The sequence below is a fragment of the Pinus tabuliformis genome, chromosome 8 (genome assembly GCF_031772625.1).
Source record: "Pinus tabuliformis cultivar Carrire ecotype Pingquan chromosome 8, CPIR1, whole genome shotgun sequence".
Taxonomy (NCBI): Eukaryota; Viridiplantae; Streptophyta; class Pinopsida; order Pinales; family Pinaceae; genus Pinus; species Pinus tabuliformis.
The window spans coordinates 1533478915-1533499574 of record NC_142294.1 but is presented as its reverse complement, the minus strand read 5'-3'; positions in this window follow the sequence as shown (position 1 = coordinate 1533499574).

Below are 20660 nucleotides of genomic sequence, written 5' to 3'. Positions count from 1 at the left end.
GAGACATGGAAATTCCTCATGGTGTAGGTGGAGAAATCTGGTGGCATCCATGCTTGTTTAGGGCCTAGTGATTCAATGGTGACTATGGTAAATCAACATTCTATTAATGAGGGTGAGGTGGTTTAGTTTCATTTTAAGTCCCACATTCATGCGTGGCATATGGCATAGGGGTGATTGGCTGAAAGAAATATGTGGTTTAGCTAATCTATGGTTAGGTGGTTCTTTGAAGTCCTACAGTTGGTTGGTCGTTGCACTAACTAATATGAGGTTATTTCTCCTTGTTATTTCATGAGTATTATACTCATTCATATGTGGATTATCTAGCTATTGTTTCCTTGGTATTTCTACTTTTATTATGCTAGTTATGAACTTGTATTATGACAGTGGTGATGTATGGTTCTCATCATGCTTTTACTCATAACTGAATGAATGATGAACCTATGAACTAAAATATGATAATGCAACTAATGGGATAAGGAAACAATGCCTCATAATGAATCTCATATAAGCATGAGATCCCTATGCTCAGCTCTATTGTTAAGACTTGTAGATTTCATATTTGTGATATGTTTGACGAAATTCCTGTCAAAGCTAGCAGGGGTCTAGTCTAGTCCTTGTTGATGTTTTTGCAAATGTATCAATATTTTGTTGTGTTAATTCATTTTTGAAGGTGTCATTGAGTTATGGGCAATGACCTGGGCTCTAGACCTCAAAAAGTGGCACAAATCCTAGAGTCACAGGCACAAAACTGCGGAAAAGTCCCCAAAATCTCCCTTTCCCTTGCTATGGGAGCTTCTGGAGCCTTCTATACACACCCTTGTCCATATCAACGGAGTGCCCAAGGGTTTGATACACTAAAACTTTAGTTGGTCTTAGGGGCTAGTTACTTGAGTGTTTGGGATGTCTCCTAGAAGTTTTTGTTGCTGACGTAGAAGCTATGTGTGGTGTGTTTCTGTCGATTCCACTTCCTTAAGGTGAATTTGGAAGTTGAACCCCATTATATTGGCATCGTGTCACATATTTACTTCGGTTGGCCAGTTACTCAAATAGATGTGGGATGAGGGTGTTATAGAGTGGCATTAGAGTGAGTTTCATTCTCTTTGGGTGGTGCTTGGTTTCTGTTCTTTTTGAGTGATATCTGATACCACAGAGTGGTATCAGAGCATGGTCCAACCCTTGGACTAGATGGGCAGAATGTGTTTGTCATGCATGCATGTCAGATGCATATGTGTTCTTTATGTTTATGGACTATGTTCTTGTTGTGTATGCATGGTGGTGGTCATTGTTGTCGATGTGTCACCATATGGAATTTGATGTTGTTGTTGTTGGGATGCATTAGTCATGAATGCATGTTGGTTATATATGCCTTCGTTATGCTTGTCAGTGTCTATATGTTGTTATGTATGTATTGTCATGGCTATGGTTATGCATGTATGGTAGCATAGACATGCATTGTGAGGTCATTGTATGCAATTAGGTCATCATGATGTTATTGGTATGTTATGATGCCACTGAGTTGGTTGAGATAAAGAAAGAGATGCAGACTATCAAGGTGACATTGCAGCATTAGAACTCGAGGCAAGAGCATGTCATCATACATATTTGTATGTTAGGCATGCAGGTATGTTAGTTAATGGATTGTTATATGCATTAGGGTTATGTACATGTTTGTCATTTTATTGTTGTTGTGGTTACATGCATGGTAGATGCTAGTGAATCAGTGTGGTCATATAGTCATGAATGATAGTAACTTGTTGTTATATGAATTGTTGTTGTTATTTTATGTTAGTTAACTTGATGATTATGTTATATGTTAACTTGTTGACTGTTATATTATAGTTAACTTGATGATTATGTTATATCTTATTGATGAGTATGTTATATGTTAACTTGTTATTGTTATATGTTAGTTAACTTGATGATTAGGGTCATTGCAACTAAGATCTTGATGTTGTATGTATCATGCTAAATTGGATTAGCTTATGCAGATGGTTAGGGTTATGACGTCAACATATTTATGATATTATGTTGTACTAATCTAGAATGACTTTGCATATGTGATTGTTATGCATGAATGATAATTATTTATGATTTTATAATGTGAACATGTTAGCTAGTTACTATTATGGATATCATGACCTTATTTATGGTTGAGTTGATATGTTGTGAAGTTATATCGTGCTAATATAGCTTGATTGTGCAGACAAGATAGCCTCCCCTAAGATACATTAAGATATGAGTTGGCTTATGTCGTCTATTTTGTGTTTGAGTGTTTGGTGTCTATTATGTCATCTAGTTGATTTATTTAACATGGTATGTTTGCAAGTTGGTTGAATGTTTGATGAATTGCATAATATGAGTATGTGTTCAAATGATCTTGTTTTAAGATGATTGTACTAACACATATGTGTTGAGATAGTTGATATGTACTTGAGTGTAAGTAGGTGATAGTTGTATCATTATGTCTAATGACTATGAGTTAACTATGGATCATTACATGATTGTTAGTCTTGGTAAAGGTTGATTTGAAATTAGTAGATATGTTTCCTTGATCCTTGGAACACGGGGTCAACATGTGTGAGCAGTTGCGGGGAAACATGTTGGATGAAACAAGGTAAGGTAATTGGTGTAATTTTATGTTCACTTATGCACTGAAAGTTATGTGTTTATGGTAGTATGATCCAGGGGATTACATGGAAAAAGAGATTGCCATGAAATCTTAAAGAAGGCTCAGGTTGAGATTTCACTTGGAGGCACTAGGAATCATGGGGATGGAGTCACGATGTCTATTGATAGTCTTGCGATTTTGGTCATTTGTGATTTTTTTAGCTTGATTTACGGTTTTGTTTATGTTTGGTGCAAGGCCTTGCCACTTTGTTGTGTTGTCATGTTGTTATTGTTTTTCATTGTCTTCTTCTTGTTTCTTTCTTGTGCTTTCCATTTATGTTGTAAGTCTTGGGAATTGGTTGGGAAAAGTGGAAATTTAGTGGAGCTCGGGGAGAGTTGAATGAAATCTAGTACGTAATGTAAGACTCAGATGAATCTAGTGCATGCATAATGGTAGCTGAAGTAAAGACTATGGCAGCTAGTTGAGCTGGTTGGGTCCATTGGGATAAATGAATGATGGCAGTACAATCATGAAAAAGGTAATAAGAAAGGTAATGTAAATGGACTTGAGGTGCCAGATTCCTTCGCCATGTTTGGAACTATTGTTCTCAATATTGTTGAAGTTGTGCATCAATAAAGGAAGTTCTCTTAACATTGGCCTTATGATATCTAGTAATTATGTTGTGATCATGATTGAGTCATGCTAATAGTTATATGCATATATGTATGTATGTACGTTGTGATCTGATGGGGTCATCATGGACCATGATTTTTTTATGTTGACATTTATATGTATACATGTATGTATGTATGTTGTTGTCTGATAGGGTCACCAGGGATCATTCTTTTGAAGGAATGTTTTCTTATGTAGGTGATGGCATGAAGAGGTTCATGGTTTATGAAGAATCAAGTGGGAAGAGTCATAACACATATATGAGGTCAGTATCATGTGGATATGAATTGATATTATATGCTTGTATGATGCCTATGCTTATGTTATGATAGGTAATGTTGAAGGATACATCACCAGAATGAAAACAATGTACTTTGTGGCATGCTAGGATAAGCATGGATGGTATAGAGACACTAGAAGCAAGGTTGGTTGGTAAGTGTAGTATGGTTTTGGATGTGTAGTACTATTATTGTGTATATGTTGTGCATGTTTTATATTCATTTATTGTACCTATGGTGATGTGTAATACTGTATATGTAGTATTTTGTACATATGATGTTGTATGCCTATTGTATATATAGTGTTGTGTGTATATTACATATCCAGTGGCGGGTATAGATTTTGTTATGTACATGTTGGATATGTGGTGTTGTGTACATATCGTATTGTGCGCATGTTGGATATGCAATGTTGTGTGCATATGGTGTTGTGCACATGTTGGATATGTGGTGTTGTGTACATATGATTTTATGTACATGTTGTATATGAAGTTCTATGTACTTGTGGAATTGTGTGCATGTTGTATATATGGTATTATGTACATCTGGTGTTGTGTGCATGATTGTACATGTGGTGTTGTGTGCATGATGTGCATGTGGTGTTGCATGCAGGTGGTGTTTTATACATGTCATACACGTGGCACAATGTACATATGGTGTCATGTATGTGTCATACATGTGGTGTTGTGTACATGTGGTATTGTGTACACATTGTACATGTGGCAGGGTGTACATATAGCATTGTGTATACGTTCTGCAGGTGGTGTCGTGTACATGTGATGTTGTCCACATATTGTGCAGGTGGTGTGGTGTATATGTGGTACTGTGTACATGTTTTACATATGGTACTCATGTACATGTGGTATTGTGTGCATTTCATACATGTTGTCTTGCGGGGATGTGGTACTATGTATGTGCATTGTGTAGTCGTGACATCATGAACTATGTATTCATTGTTTTGTACTATGTGTATTGTGTTGCACACTAAGTATAGGAGTATGTATTGTGTTGTGTTGTACACCAGGTGTAGGTGTATGTATCGTGATGTATATCAGGTGTAGGTGTTTGCATTGGGTGATCTCATATGTTGTGTGTGTATGTATGTGTTGTGATGTACACTGTGTATGTGTACATGGTTGAAGAGAAGGAATTGGGTGTTTTTTAGGTGTGGCAACTGATTCAGAGTGCATATGGAATAAGGAAAAAGGAATTAAAAAGTATTGAAATTGTACCTTATTAAAGAGCTACCAATGAGGTATGATGTGAATTTATTTCAATTTATTTTAAATCTAATGGCATGCTTGGTACAGGAAAGCATGGGAAATGCCCAAGTTGGGTGGCTGAAATCGACTGCAAGAATTAGTAGCAGCAATGAAAGAAATTGGAATAGGTAGTAGTATGTTGGTAAAGAACTTTAGGAGAAGGGTAGTTGTGGGACACTGATACCCAATAGTGTCCTCTGATTTCCATTAGCATGCTATGACCGGTAGGATGGTTTTGAGGTAGGCCCTAGTTATTTGAACTTCTGATGGAAGGAAGCCTTGCCAAAGGATGGATCGGTTGGGATAGGGGCTCGGGGAACTTGGAAAGTGAGTGACTGCACGAAAGGGGTGACCGGATTACCCAAGGGGTCGTGTAATAGAGAAGGGAAGGTCAGGGATTGATTTGTTTTGGTCGTTATCATTTACAGATGGAATCAAATTCACATTGGGAGTGTGCCCTGTAACAATGAGGCCGTAACTGTTCACTGAGAGGATAAGTGATGCTGGATTGTACCACTAGACATTGGATGTAGATTTGACCTTATAGTGGATTTTGGACTTCCTAGGAAGGAGGTGAATCCTGGTATTACTTTGAAGGTGGAGGTATGAGCCTTTGGATTCCCATTTTGCAGATGCACTCATCGTATCCTTTTATTTTTTGGTTTATCAATTATGCATATTTGTATATGTGGTTATTGTAAATACCGTAATGAGCTACATTATAAATCTCCAGTAAACAATATGTTTTTCATATCCTCAGTAGTGATAATTGTAAATACTACAATGAGTTGTGTTATAAATCTCCATGGGAAGTATGTCAATTTGTTGGTTTATAGGTGTCATTGAATATCGAGGACAGTGTTCCCCTAATAGGGAGGGTTCTATAACAACTCTAGTCAAAATTCCATGTAAAACGTTAATAAAGGAAAAATATATAAGACCATGGTCATGGTGTTGGGTGCAGGAACTGCTATCAAGCAGACTCCTTCAACACTTAATTGTCAACCCGGGGGTTTCGTAAACTTAGAGATGAAGCACAGTAAATGCCAGAAACGATATGAACTTTCCTAAACTCTATTCCTACTTCCTTAATTGAAATCTTGCAGAATCAAAAAGAAAAGATCACCTCAAAATTTACACCAAAGATATTATAGTGTTGGAATATGAATGAAAGTAATTTTGCAGGAAAACAAATGAAAGGAATCCTCAAACCTTCTTGCAACCATCTTTGAAAATGTAAATCTATGTTTATCTTCATTATAGTTGTGTTCAATATTAATAATTGGACCCTCGAAGATATCTGGATCCTTTTAGATATTCCTCCCTGTACTAAGTTATTATTCTTGTACTCCTGCAATGTGCTTGCACTAGTACCATAACAAAGTTTAAGTGAAGGGAGTATATTTTACACTTGTACTGAAGATTTATGTCTTTATGCATGAACTCTAAGCCTCAAGTCTTGAGCACTCTGTTCCTGTATCAGGAGATCGATTCCTGTACCGGGATAGAGGTTCCTGCACCATGATTTCCAATCCTTCTTTTGAACAAATAAAGAATGTATTAACTAAGAAAAATAACTTGCAAAGTTGAACAAAACTATGGAAGTAAATTCCTCAAACCAAAAAATGCTTCAACTAATCTTTTAATGTCTGAAACAAGAATTAATTCTAAAGTCAAGGAACACTTTTAATTAAGGAACTTCTATATGTAATCTAAGAGATCATTGAAATATGATAGCAGGCTTCAGTCCTGTAATAGTTATCCACACTTTTAATCTACATGCATAGCCTTTTAAACCAAGAAATATTTCCTTTAAGAACTATTACACATGAATCAGATCTTTCCTAAATAGTATAAAGTGCAGGCACAAACCAGTGTGTGTGTCACTTATTTGTTTCAGAAGTGTATTTAATTCTTAATATCAAAACAACTTCAGAACGGAAATCACACTTTCAGAATCGCATTAAGACTTAATAGAAATGACACTCTTCAGGATTGCATTAAGATCTATCAAATAAATAAAAAAACAAAAGACCATTGCTATAATGAGCCAAAAGAATCAATATGTGAAAGTGAAAACGCACTAGTACAGGAATGCGTGCCTGCACGATCCAGGCAGAAAATGAGATTAAACTTCAAAGAAGGAAATCATAGGATCAAACTTCAATCTAGCTCGCACACCATGGATCCATCACATAATAATTAAATTTCAACCTTTCAGAAAGATAAAAGAAACATCTTCTTACTTCACACTTTGCATTAAAAATAATTAACACACCTTAATCGAAAACAATAAGAACACAAGGGAGAACAAGATGGGTTGGTTGGGCCTTAGCCAACCAGCTCATTTCCCTGTTTAGGAAATGTAAAAACTCAGCTCTTTAATCAACACATAAATATAGAGTTACAGTGAAAGATTGAGAAAACATGGCATAGTTCCTTTCTATTAATGATCAACAAATATACATCATGAATTTTAATCCAGCCCAGAACGAGGGCGATATAAGTAAAATTAAAAAAGGACAGAATCATAGTATCCTTTCTATATCTATCGCTCACTACCATTTTCTATCTAAGTCCTACATTTTATACATTCATCCAGGCCCGTGGCCATAACCAGATTACAATGAGCATTCCAATATGAGCCTAATAAAATGACAACAACAACTTGTGCTAAACCTTTTGGCTGTAACAAAAAACTATTCTAGGTATTCGATTGACAACATAATCTCCACCATATCCCTAATTTTCCTCCATGCTCCGAGCCCAAATTGAGTTAATCGTTCCAAAACACGGTGTCTGCATGGAGTGGTGAGCTGTCACAATAGTTGAATCTTTGCCAGCGGTGCAGGAATCCTACCTACACTCGACCATGCTAACAAGATAATTAATCTATTGTCCATGAAATACTTTCTAGGAAGATAATTATTAATTACAAAGATTTAAAGGCATAAATCTACAAAAATGATTAATTAAGTGCATTCATAACTCTTAAACATGAAACATAAAGATAGTGCAGGACGAGATATGATTCTTGGACTAGGGTAGGAATAAGGGAGTTCGCAAGGTTAAACAAAGGTATAAGGTCATGGTTTTGAAGGGAAAAACGGTTGAAAAATGGAATAATTTGGCCTACCAACACATGGGACATGTATTCCAAGATGAAGGTTGGGAAAAACCTAGTGGGTGTTCATTAGTTTATTATGGCTAAGGAATTTGGAAAAGACAATGGCAAAGGCTTTGGAAAGGAAAAATGGAATTTTTGGCACATTTATTTATGAAAATAATGGAAATTAGGAGAAGAGGAAGGTGAAAGGTCACAAGTTGAATGTGAGCAGGAAAATGAAGGAAAATAATGGAAATTGAAGAAAATAAAGGCCTCATTGATAAAAGAGGCTTTTGAGGATCAGTGGGGAGGCCTGGTTAGTGTAACCTTTTGTCAGTTCTATTTTGGAGCTCTCTCATTATTCTCTCTCTCTCTCTCTCACTCTTGGACACTTAGAGTTTTCTTGGAGCACTTTGGCATTGGATTAAGAAAGGAAAGGAAGGCAAGAGGAAGGAAGAAGCAAGCAAGGAAGAGTAGGATCAAGCAACTACAAAAAGATTCTTTGTAGGTATCTATTTGCATGTGTGATTTCCTTTCTAGATTTGGCATGCATGGTATTGCATGTGGTTCTTTGCAAACATGGCATGGGTGAAAATGTTTTCAACCTAGCCTTGCCATTTACGTATAGCCATGGTGTGATGGGGTTCTCATGTTTTGGTTGAGCTAGATTTCAAGATGGATTTGAAGATGAGTGAGGTAGACCTTTAAAAGAAAGAACGCATGGAATTTTGATCCCTGAACAATACTGTGGATTGTGGTAAAGCCATTGGCCTAGTGACCCCTAAACTAGATTGTGGGTTGTAGTAAAGCCAAGTACTATGTGCCTCAATGGGCCTAGGAATCCTCAACCGATTAATGGCGGGATATACAGTAAGGTATAGAGGTTGTTTACCTTGATTAGGCCTTGGAATCCTTGTTGGTGGATGGCGAGATATACGGTAAAGCCTAAAGGGTGGAGTCTCACTTAGATCTTAGTGATCTAATGTGGATTGCCATAAATCCTAGAGATAAGGAGACATAGAAATTCCTCATGGTGTAGATGGAGAAATCCGTTTAAATCCATGCTTGTTTAGTGCCTATTGATCTTGGGGGGATTATGGTAATGCATGGTTCTATTGATGAGGGTGAGGTGGTTCAGCCTCGGGAAGCCTTGGTTGAGTTTGGTTTTAAGCCCCACATTCATGTTTGGAATATGGCATGGGGGTGATTGACTGAAAGAAAGAGTTAGTTCGGCAAATATATGGTCAGGTGGTTCATGGACATCCCAAACCTGAGTGGTTGTTGCATTCATTAATATGAGGTTACTTCTCCTTGTTATCTCAAGAGTATTATACTAGATCATATGTGGATTATCTTATTGTTGTTTCCTTCATATTTCTATTATTATTATGTTGGTTACGAATATGTATTATGACAGTGGCGATGTAGGGATCTCATCATGTTTTTACTTGTAATTGAATGAACAATGAAACTATGACCTAATAGATGATAATGAAGCGAATGGGATAAGGAAACAATGCCTCATAGTAGATCTCATATACGTATGAGACCCCTACGTTGAGCTCTACTGTTAAGACCTATAAGTTTCATATTTGTGATATGTTTGATGAAATTATTATCATAGGGGTCCAGTCTAGTCCTTGTTGATGTTTTTGCAAATGTATCATTATCTTGTTATGTAAATTCATTTCTGGAGGTGTCATTGAGTTTTTGGCAGTGACCTCGACTTTGGGCTTGAAAAAGTGGTGCAAATCCTGGAGTCGTAGGCACAACACTAGGGAAAAAAATTCCCCAGGAACTTCCTTACCCTTGCTGTGGGAGCTTCTAGAGGATCCTATATTCACCCTTGTCCATATCAAGGGAGCATCCAGGGTTTTGATGAACTAAAACTTCAGTTGGTCTCAGTGGCTAGTTACCTGAGTGGTTGGGATGGTTCCTAAGTGTTTTGTTGCTAATGTGGAAGGTCTGTGTGGTGTGTTTTCATTGATTACACTTCCCTAAGGTGACTTAGGATGTTGAATCCCATTATAGTGCCCTCTCGTCACATATTTACCCTAGTTGGTCAGTTACCTGGGTAGATGTGGGATGATGGTGTTACATCAATAGTAAGGGTAAATCATCTTGGAGGGGAAGGAAGAAAATTTGATTTTCTTTCATCATATTATTTACTTAACTCCTTCACATGTTTACTTGAATTTTAAGTGTAGGCATTCATGGATGCATAATTAAATTCACCATTCAAGGAGTATCAATTGTGCATAATTTTTATATACCCATAGTGAGTTAAACTAGAAATACACAAAAGAAAAAAGAAACACATTTTTTCATGTATTTCCAATTTTCCTCATTTTTGGTCTACAAAAGTATGCAAAGTGGGTACTTATTGAAAATTTTGCATCCAATGAGTGCCTACGCTTCAAAGTTAAGTTCTTATGAGAGCCTATGCTTCATAAGAATGTGTTCATTTTATAGAGTCTTTTAGGTGAGGATTATATGTGATAGTTTTTTTCACATGCAAAATAACTATCTATTAAATTTGATGAATTTGATTATTCACCTAGCCACATGTCCTATCCACAATTTTGGCTATTCTAAATATTTTCTCTCACCCAAGAAAAACATGTTCCTAAATTTACTCCTAGATACTCCCTTATTCCATTTTTCACTTAATTTTTTCTACTTGTTTTAGTTAACTCTTTGTTACCCACCAAAAGTCCTAGCTAGTTTTAGGCACTCCCTTAAATTTATCCTCTTTAGATTTTATTATTTTTTAAGGATTTTTTTAATTAAATGAGCTTCTCTTGATTTCAATTTATTGGAATTATTTATTTAAAAAATTCAAATATTGCACATATTTATTTAGATTTTAGTTCACTTATGTCCACATTAAATTAACATTAGATTATTCCCCCCATTAAAACAAGATGTCTTGTAACTAATTTGTATCTATTATTTACTTAAATCTAGCTTACATTAAACCCATATTTAATTTAGTTTTATAGTTATCACTCAATTAACTTTAGATTAAATTGATATTCAATAACATGTCAATCCTTAAGTTTTTATGAGTTAGCTAAATCATATATTTCCTTATCCTCCATCTAGTGATAAGGGTCATAACTCTTGTTGCCTTGAATAACCTTACATTCCAATGGTTTCATGAGTTTCCCTTAAAACATTTGTGTTCTAAACATAGGAAGGAAATATTGACAGAATGGAAACTCCATAGTCTACTCATTGTCCTTGATGATAGTCTCATCGTGACTAAGAATCAAGGCTCCCCTTGATGCGTGCTCCTTAATTTCCTTGTGAGTGTGACTGCAAAAAGAAATTGTGAGAAAATCTATCATTGTAATCCATATAAACATACCCATTGTTTGCATCAATATCAAGTATCTCAACATTACATAAATCATAATGTGACTCAAAACATCATGGTATGAGTTATGTCCATAGTCCACTTTTCTTGGCACACATAAAAAATAATCACTGAAAGCTAATAAACATGATATAACTATCATCCAGTAAGCATCATAAATGATCACACATAAAGGCCATAATCAACATCATCATCATTAAAATGTAGGTAAAATATCATGATATCAAGAAATACACGTCTCCTTAAAATACACAAAATTTTCAAATCATGATACCGATGTCCTCAAAGTCAAGATAATGTAAATATCTTGTCAATTAGAGCACGACACTACATACACCCCCTTCTAAATCTGGACTTTGTCTCAAAGTCTCAAAAAAGAAAGGAAAATCATGATGCATCTCCTGGACATCCTACCAAGTAGCCAAATTGAGGTTGTAACTTTCCCACTAGACATTCACTTGGTCCACTAATCATTGCCTAAATTGTAGAGTTCAATGGTTCAATATGTGAACCAACTCACCCATCATCATTCCCTCATTCGAGACCTATAAACAACTAGATTCAATAACATGTGAAGGACCTAAAATGTAATGATGTAATACAAACACATGGAACACATCATGCATATGTGCCAATGATGTAGGTGAATAAGGTGTTGAGTGTGTGTTATATTATTTCCACAACTAGCCCCATGCAAGGGGGGATCACAGGGGGGATGATAGCCCCCCTTGTTTGTTGCGCAAGGTGCAGCAAGGGGGTCATAGGGGGGCAACAACCCCGCTTGTTTGTTGCGCGGGTGGGAAAGGGGGGGGTCACAGTGGGGGCGGAAGCCCCCCCTATCGGGTGGTTTGAGGGGGGTGGTAGCCCTCCTCTATGGGTTCTAGGGTAGCGCCTCGGGGAAATTATTTTTGGACCCTATATTAGGTGGGAAAACCTACTTATGGTTTTGTGCATGGTTTTCATGCATGGTTTTGGGCATGATGGTTTTCTACCCATGGTATTTTGTAGATATGGTCAAGGGAACTCAGATTATGCTCTAATCCAGGTTAATGGATTGGGGTTTATGGATGCTTCAACATGTATATATATGTATTGTAATATTGAAATGAATATAATGAAAATTCAATCCAGTAGTCTCGATTTTGGGGTCCCGAGGAAAATATTTGTGTATATATTTTTTTATGTTTTATGCTCTCGCCATTGTTTGTTTCTGTTTTTAGAATTCTTATGTAGGTTATTTATGTACGGGGTTAAAACCTACATTTGGAATCATAGTTGTTTTGGCTTCAAGGGGATGCCTTTGCTGCTAAGGGCTTTTGCTCAGGTCTATGGTAGACCCTGCTCAGTAGGAGATCTACAAGATAAATTCTTGTGGTGAAAGAAGATGGCAAGCAGTGGAAAGATAAAGATCAAGAAATTTAATGGTCAGAGTTTTGAGTTGTGGAAAATCAAGATGGAGGATATACTCGTGGATAAATATCAGTGGATCGTGGTAGATCTAAGTACTAAACCAATGGCAATGTCAGCTGAAGACTGGGCGAAGTTGGATCGAAAGGCAAAGAGAAAAATATGGTTGTGTATCTTAGATTCAATGTTGTTGAATGTATCAGTGGAAGCTTCGGTGAAGGATTTGTGGGACAAGTTAGGGACTTTATACCAATATAAGTCTCTAGTGAATAAACTCCCCTTAAGAAAAAAACATGTATAACCTGAGGATGAAGAATGGAGACTTGGTGACAGACCAGATGACCATCTTTAATACTGTGGTAAGCCAGTTGTTATATGTTGATATAAAAATTTCAGATGAAGATAAGTGTATCATTTTTTTGTATTCTCTACCAAATTCGTGGGATATTATGGTTGTTGCAATAGGTAGCAATGCAACTGCCTCGCAGTTTGATGAAATAGTCTCATCCTTGCTATCGGAGGACATGAGATGGAAAAATATGGAGGACCAAAATGGTGATGCCTTGTTTATATGAGGATGGTCCCAAAACAGAAACAAAATAAATCCTTGAGTGGGAGATCTAAATCTCTAGGAAAACTTGTAAAGATGTGCTAGAAATGCGGAAAGGAAGGACACTTCAAAAGGGTTTGTAGATATATAGCTCTTAAGAAAGGAAAGGGATCTGATGATGCTCCTTTTACATAGGTGGAAACCACCTCAGACAAAGGTGGGGATGTGTACTTGGCCTCTTATTCAATTACACATGTAGATCATGAGGCATGGTTGATTGACTTGGGTGCATCCTTTCATTTCACTCCCCATAGGGAGTGGTTCTGCAAGTATGATAAATATGATGGTGGTGATGTATTCTTAGGGGATGATAGGAAATCTAGAATCGTCATCTGTAGAAAAGTCAAGTTGAAGTTGCAATGTGGAAGGATTAGAAAACTTCCAGGTGTTCTACATATTCCTACATTGCCCAGAAATCTGATTTCTATAAGCAAGCTAGATTATGCAGGCATAAAAACATTGTTCGAGAAAGATACCTACAATATGGTTTGGGGAGCACTGGTATTGATGCGAGGAGTTCGGATTGGAACTCTGTACAAGATTCAGGGTAGAACTATTATTGATGGGTGCAACAATTCTGTGGTTCAGGAAAGTGGAGCAGGACATCTAGTGGTCTCTAGAGAAAAAACCATGCTATGGCATCAAAGGCTTGGACATATTGGAGAGAAGGGCCTTCGAACAATTCATGGTAATGGAATGGTAGAAGGTATGTCTAATTTCTCTTTGGATTTTGATTTCTGTGAAAATTGTGTATATGGGAAGTAGAATCGGGTGAGTTTCCCCTCTAGTACTAAGAGGGCGAAACAGATAATAGAGCTTGTGCATAGTGATGTGTTTGGACTTGTGTTGGTTCCATCATTGGGAAAGTCTATGTACTATGTATCATTTATAGATGAATTCTCAAGGAATACATGGATATATCTCCTCAAGATGAAATCTAAAGTCTTTGACAAGTTTAAAGAATTTAAGGCTCTGGTGGAAAACCAGATAGAAAAGAGGATAAAGGTGTTGAGGATAGATAATGGTGAAGATTTTTGCAAGAAAGAATTTGAAGAGTTCTATAAGAAGTGTGGTATAGCACAACAGAAGACTACTCCATACACACCTCAGGAAAATAGAGTTGGAGAAAGAATGAACAAGACATTGATGGAAAAAGCAAGAAGCATGCTCAGTGGTACTGGGTTAGGATAGGAATTCTGGGCAGAGGCAGTGGAGATTGCATGTTACCCACATGTTACCGGGTCAACAGATAACCTTCATCAACGTTGGAAGATAAGACTGCACAAGAGTTATGGACTGGTAAGAAAAACTCTCTCTCACATTTGAGGGTATTTGGATGTGGTGTATGTGTACATGTTCCAAAGGAGAAAGGAACCAAGTTGGATAGTAAATTGGAAAGGTGCATCTTTATTGGGTATAAGGATGGTTTAAAAGGTTCTAAGCTTTGGAACCCAGAAACAAGGAAGGTTGTGTACAACCACGATGTGGTGTCTAGAGAGGTGAATGATGTTATTAAACATGAAGTCCTACCAAAGGAACCTGAGAAGCTAGAGTTTGAGCTAAAGGAAGAGGAATCAGACTCTACAACAGAATAGGAATCAAAAGATGAAGAGCCACAAACTCTAGCTGTGAGAAGATCCGTTCAAGAAAGAAGGTAGCCAAAAAGGTATAGTCTACCCTCTTTCTGTTCAAATTTTTCTTTATCTATTACTGACAATGATCCCAAAACTGTCATGAAATCAGTAGATTCAGAGGATGGAAAACTCTGTAAATAGGCCATGGTTGATGAAATGGCATCTCTATACAAAAATGAGGCTTGGGATCTGGTGGAGTTGTCGGCTGGAAGGAAACGCATTGGAAACAAATGGGTGTTTACGAAGAAAATGAATGTAGAAGGAAAGGTTGAAAAATAAAAAGCCTGGTTGGTAGCAAAAGGTTATTCCCATGTGTTGGCAATTGATTTTGGTGATATTTTTTTCTCCTATTGCAAAGGTAGATTCTATTAGATTACTTTTATCTTTTCTTCTTCTTTTGATTTTGAGGTAGAATAGATGGAGGTGAAGAAAAAATTTCTTCACGGGGATTTGGAAAAAGAGATCTACACGAAACAACTTGAAGGTTTTGCGGTGAAGGGTAAGAAAGAACTGGTATGTATGTTAAAAAAGTCTATATATGGGTTAAAATAGTCACCAAGGATGTGGTATTAGAAATTTGATACATATATACGGGGACTTGGCTTCACTTGAAGAAAATCATATCATTGTGTGTATTTTAAATTAATTGGTGACCATGTTAATTATTTGGTCTTGTATGTGGATGATATGTTGATTATTGGAAATAACAAAGAAATTATCTAGGAATTGAAGACCCAATTGTCCTCCAAATTCGACATGAAATATCTTGGTGCTGCAAACTATATTTTGAGCGTGGAAATTAAACGAGATAAGGAAAAAAGAAAGCATTGGTTAAACTAGAGGAAGTATGTTGAGACAATATTGCAGAGGTTTAATATGCAGGATAGTAAACAGGTGAATGTTCCTATTCCTGTCGGTGCAAATGTATCTGCCAAATAGTGTCCCAAGATACAAGAAGAGGAAGAGGACATGTACCATGTTCCATATGCAAGTGCAGTCGGTAGCCTGATGTATGCAATGGTTTGCACTCGACTAGACATTGCACATGCAGTGGGAGTATTGAGAAGGTTTATGTCAGAACTAGGGAAGGAGCATTGGACAACAGTGAAGTAGGTTTTTAGGTATCTGCCTAGCACTAGTGAATATGGTCTATGCACCAAGGAAGACCAGGATTGGACAAAATTTTGGACACTCATCGCTTTGTTGATGTAGACTGGGCTGGAGATCTGGATCAGAGAATATTTAGAAGTGGGTATGTGTTTAACCTATTTGGAGGTGTAGATAGTTGGAAGAGTAAGAGATGGTCTGTAGTGGCACTTTCATCTACAAAGGAATAATACATGGTGACCACACATGCAAGCAAGGAAGCAGTTTGGTTATAGCGCTTTTGTTCAAGTATGGGGTTAATACAACGAATTATAAGGATAGACTATGACAGCCAAAGTGCAATTTTCTTGGAAAAGAACCCTACTTATCATTTAATGACAAAGCAAATTTATGTTCAATATCACTTTGTAAGGGATATGGTTGAGGACAAAAAGGTGTTTCTATTAAAGGTGGACACTTTGAAGAATATTGCACATGCATTGACAAAGTCTATGAGCACTGAGAAGTTCTCTTGGTGTAGAGAAAAAATGGGTGTTGCAGGGCTAGACCAATGACTAAGATCTCCTGTGGCCCCCTGTGGAAGGAAAAAAACAAGTGGGAGAATGTTGGGTGTGTGTTATATTCTTTCCATGACTAGCCCTACACGCGGGGGGTGATAGACGCCCCTATTTGTTATACTGGGTGCAACAGGGGGGGGGTGTCGCAGGAGGGTGGTAGCCCTCGTATCGCGGGGGGTGGGGTCAGCAGCCCCCCCTTTTAGGGGGGTGGTAGCTCCCCTTTATAGGTTTTGGGGAAGTGCCCCGAGCACAATAGTTTCTGACCCTATATTAGGTGGGCAGACATAACTATGGTTTTTTGCATGGTTTTCGCACATGGTTTTGGGCATGATGGTTTTTTTCCCATGGTATTTTGTAGATCGAGTCAAGGGAACTACGGCTATTCTCTAATCCAAGGTTAATGGATTGGGTTTTATGAATGCTTCAATGTGTATATATATGTATTGTTTTATTGAAAGGAATATAATAAAAAATCAATCTAGTAGTCTCGGTTTTGGGGTCTTGGGGAGAATATTTGTGTATATTTGTTTTATGTTTTATGCTCTCGCCATTATTTATTTTCTATTTTTAGAATTCGTATGCAAGTAATTTCTGTACGGGTTTAAAACCTACATCAAACTTATATTCCACTGACCCTTTCTTCTCTACAACTTCAAATGGTCCCACAATTCATGGAGAGAACTTCACTCCCTTCCCAAAGTTTATGGAGCTCTTTTGAGGCCTTACTCTAATGAAATGCAATGAGCATCAATGTAGCTCTTTTGTTGATATTGTGCTTCCTTTATCCATCCATTGGTCATGGTCATTTTATCTTCCATATCTTTTACTACTTCGAGTCCTATCAACACTTGATCCTCTAGTGTATCCCAACTAAGAGGTAATTTACATGTCTTCCATAGAGGAACTCAAAAGGTGCCATATCGATGGTACTTTAGCAAAAATTATTGTAGGAAAATTACACTAATGGAAAAAAATATTCCCATCTTTTTTGTTGGTCCATCACATACATATGTAACATGTCATAAGAGATTTGGTTAGTCCTCTCTATCTGACCATCCATTTTGGGTGATAAGCAGTGCTAAAGTTTAATTGATTCCCCAAGGCCTCTTGGAAACTAGTCCAAAATATTTCGGTAAACACTACTCCCCTATCTGATATGGTATTCCCTTGCACTCCTACATTCTCACAATTTAATTAATGAATTCTCTAGATATCTTAAGTGCCTTATATGTAGTCTTCACTAGGATGAAATGGGAACTTTTGGTGAGTGTGTTCACTACTACAAATACAACATCATGTCTCCTTGCCATCATCGATAATCCCATGATGAAATCCAATGATATAGCTTCCCACTTAAATTATGGTATCTGATGGGGTTGTAATAACACTGCAAAATTCTTGTGCTTAGACTTTACTTGTTGACACTCTAAAAGCCTTGCCACAAAGTTTACAATGTCGTTCTCCATCCTTATCTAGAATATAATGGTTTCAAGTCCACACTCATTTTCTTAAGACCGGGATGTCTCATGTATAATTATCAATGAGCTTCACTCAGGATCACTTGAATCATTTCTTTATTTGGTGGCATTGTAACAGTCCAAAATAAATATAAAATTGATTTCCTAATTAAAATCAGAATCAACAAATAAGTACATACCTATATTATCTGTGATCAATGTCTGCCAGATGACAACAAGGTTTTGGGACGACTCTCCACCCAACCGTAGGCTCAATTGTGCAAGGATTTGCTACAACTGGCCACCCCTGAGCCCTCAATCAACGTACTACTGCCAGTGACTCCTAAGTCTTATAACTCCATTCTCCCAAGAGAATGCAAGATAGAATCTCGGAATGATGGAATGCAGGAATGCCTCTAATCTTCCTCACCATCTATTAAATAGAACAACATTGGAAGGGGAACCACATGCACACACTCCATGTGTCTACATGCAACTTTCTTTTGATTTTTAGCTTTCTTGTTTTATTTCTTTACTTTTCTTTTGATTTTTAGCTTTTCTTGTTTTATTTCCTTCTTTTTGATAGTTTTCTTGTTTTATTTCTATTTATTCTTATTTAGAGTTTTAGTATGGTTATTACTATTTTTATTTTTATTTATTTTCTTTGTATATATTTTTAATATCAATTATTATTTAAAATTTATGATTTATTATTTTTATTAAGTGATTTATTTATTATTTCTATTATTAATTATTAATTATTAATTATTTTTATTATTTATTATTTATTATTATATTATTATTTATTATTCTTATTATTTATTATTTATTATTAAGGGGAGGGATATTACATACTCTCCCCCTTTAAGGAACTTCGTCCCGAAGTTATGTTGAATTATGTATTATGCATTATTTTTATTATTTATTATTTATTATTTTATTTACTTCCTGTTGCCAACACCCTCTACTAAACTAGTATAACCAACAAGCATCGAAAGTCCCCAACACCCCGGGAAATCTCAAGGAATCTCTGTCCTTTTTCCCACTTTCGGCACCAGGCTAAGCCTGACCCAGTCTGTATCCTAGTCCAAGGCTGGCCCCAAGGCTCGCGCCTGACTCAGACCTCATCTGCCCCAAGGCAGGCATCCGGTCCAGTACTCAATGACCCCGAGCATCTCGCAGGGCTAGCCCACTCCCTCCACAACTACTAAGGCACACAACCCCAGGCATCGAAGTCCTTTACATCCCTTCCAGACTTCGGCATCCCAATCCAATAACAGGCACCTAGCCTAGAACATCAAGCACTTGGCCTCCTCAAGATGGTCCCATAGCTCTTCTAGAGCTATCCATCAAGAGTTATACACAAGGCAAAGGAACCACTGGCATATGTAGTGTTGATTGAGTTTTGTCCCCAGTCCATATGGTGTTACTTATTCTCCCTCGTGCATATGGGCTCGCACGAGATCATCAAATAAACTGGCCCTCTCGGCCCATTTGTGGAGTCCTGTGAATCATATGCATCCAATGCATTAACCATACCATCATAGTATCATAGGAAATAATCCACATGCCAACTCTTGCATGTCATCATAAGAACGTTCATCTTTGTTAATTGCAACATTATGAATAATAAGGAATTGCATGCTCATGCATGTCATAGATTTGTATGGAACTATCGCATGCTTCAGTTATACCATCAACATAATTATATTAAAGACATATCATGACTTCTCATAAATGAACCACATGTCAATAATCCTCATATTATAGCATCATAATTCCTATGCCATGTTATGCATATCATATCCATCATGAGTATTGAACATTAAATACCTATAATCACTTAGTAAATGAATATGTCAATATATCTTGACATAACATCATAATACCTCTACATATCGCTACTATCGTATGGATACCTTATCACTATAAGAACCATATGTACATCATTATCTTCCTACCATGATAGCATGAAACATCATCAATATGTTTTCATCAAGTTGTCAATTACTTTTCAATAATCAGTTCGACTTCTTTCTACTAGGTAGTTGATTATTTACACCAATGGTATAATCATCTAAGTACATCATTAAATTTCACATGAGCCTCATCATCTTGAGTCTTAATCTCTCGTCATATATTCTTCCTATTGATAGCCTCATTATTTAAATCATCTATCTCAAAATTAAAATCCTTTGATTTTACATCCATTTACCATTTGGCTTACTGATTCCAATACCGCTATATGCAATTGCATATAAACATTTTTTCATCATGATTTAATTTTATATCATGGTTAATTTACTTGCAAGGATTTGTTAATCCATGTTGACTTATTTAACAATCAACACTTCATCGACAGAAATATTTTCTGATCTCGTCAAGTTCGTAAAGTTCGTATCTCAATACCACTTGATTGCTTTCTCATAAATTCAGTTTCATCAAGTTGGGCAAAAGACTCTTTATTATTAGATTTTGAAACAGTTGGAAATACTACTACCATCATTGTCCATGAGAAACTTAAATGTGAGTTGTTATGTGGAAACGACCTCTTTTAACGTTATGGGGAGTCCTACTCATGAA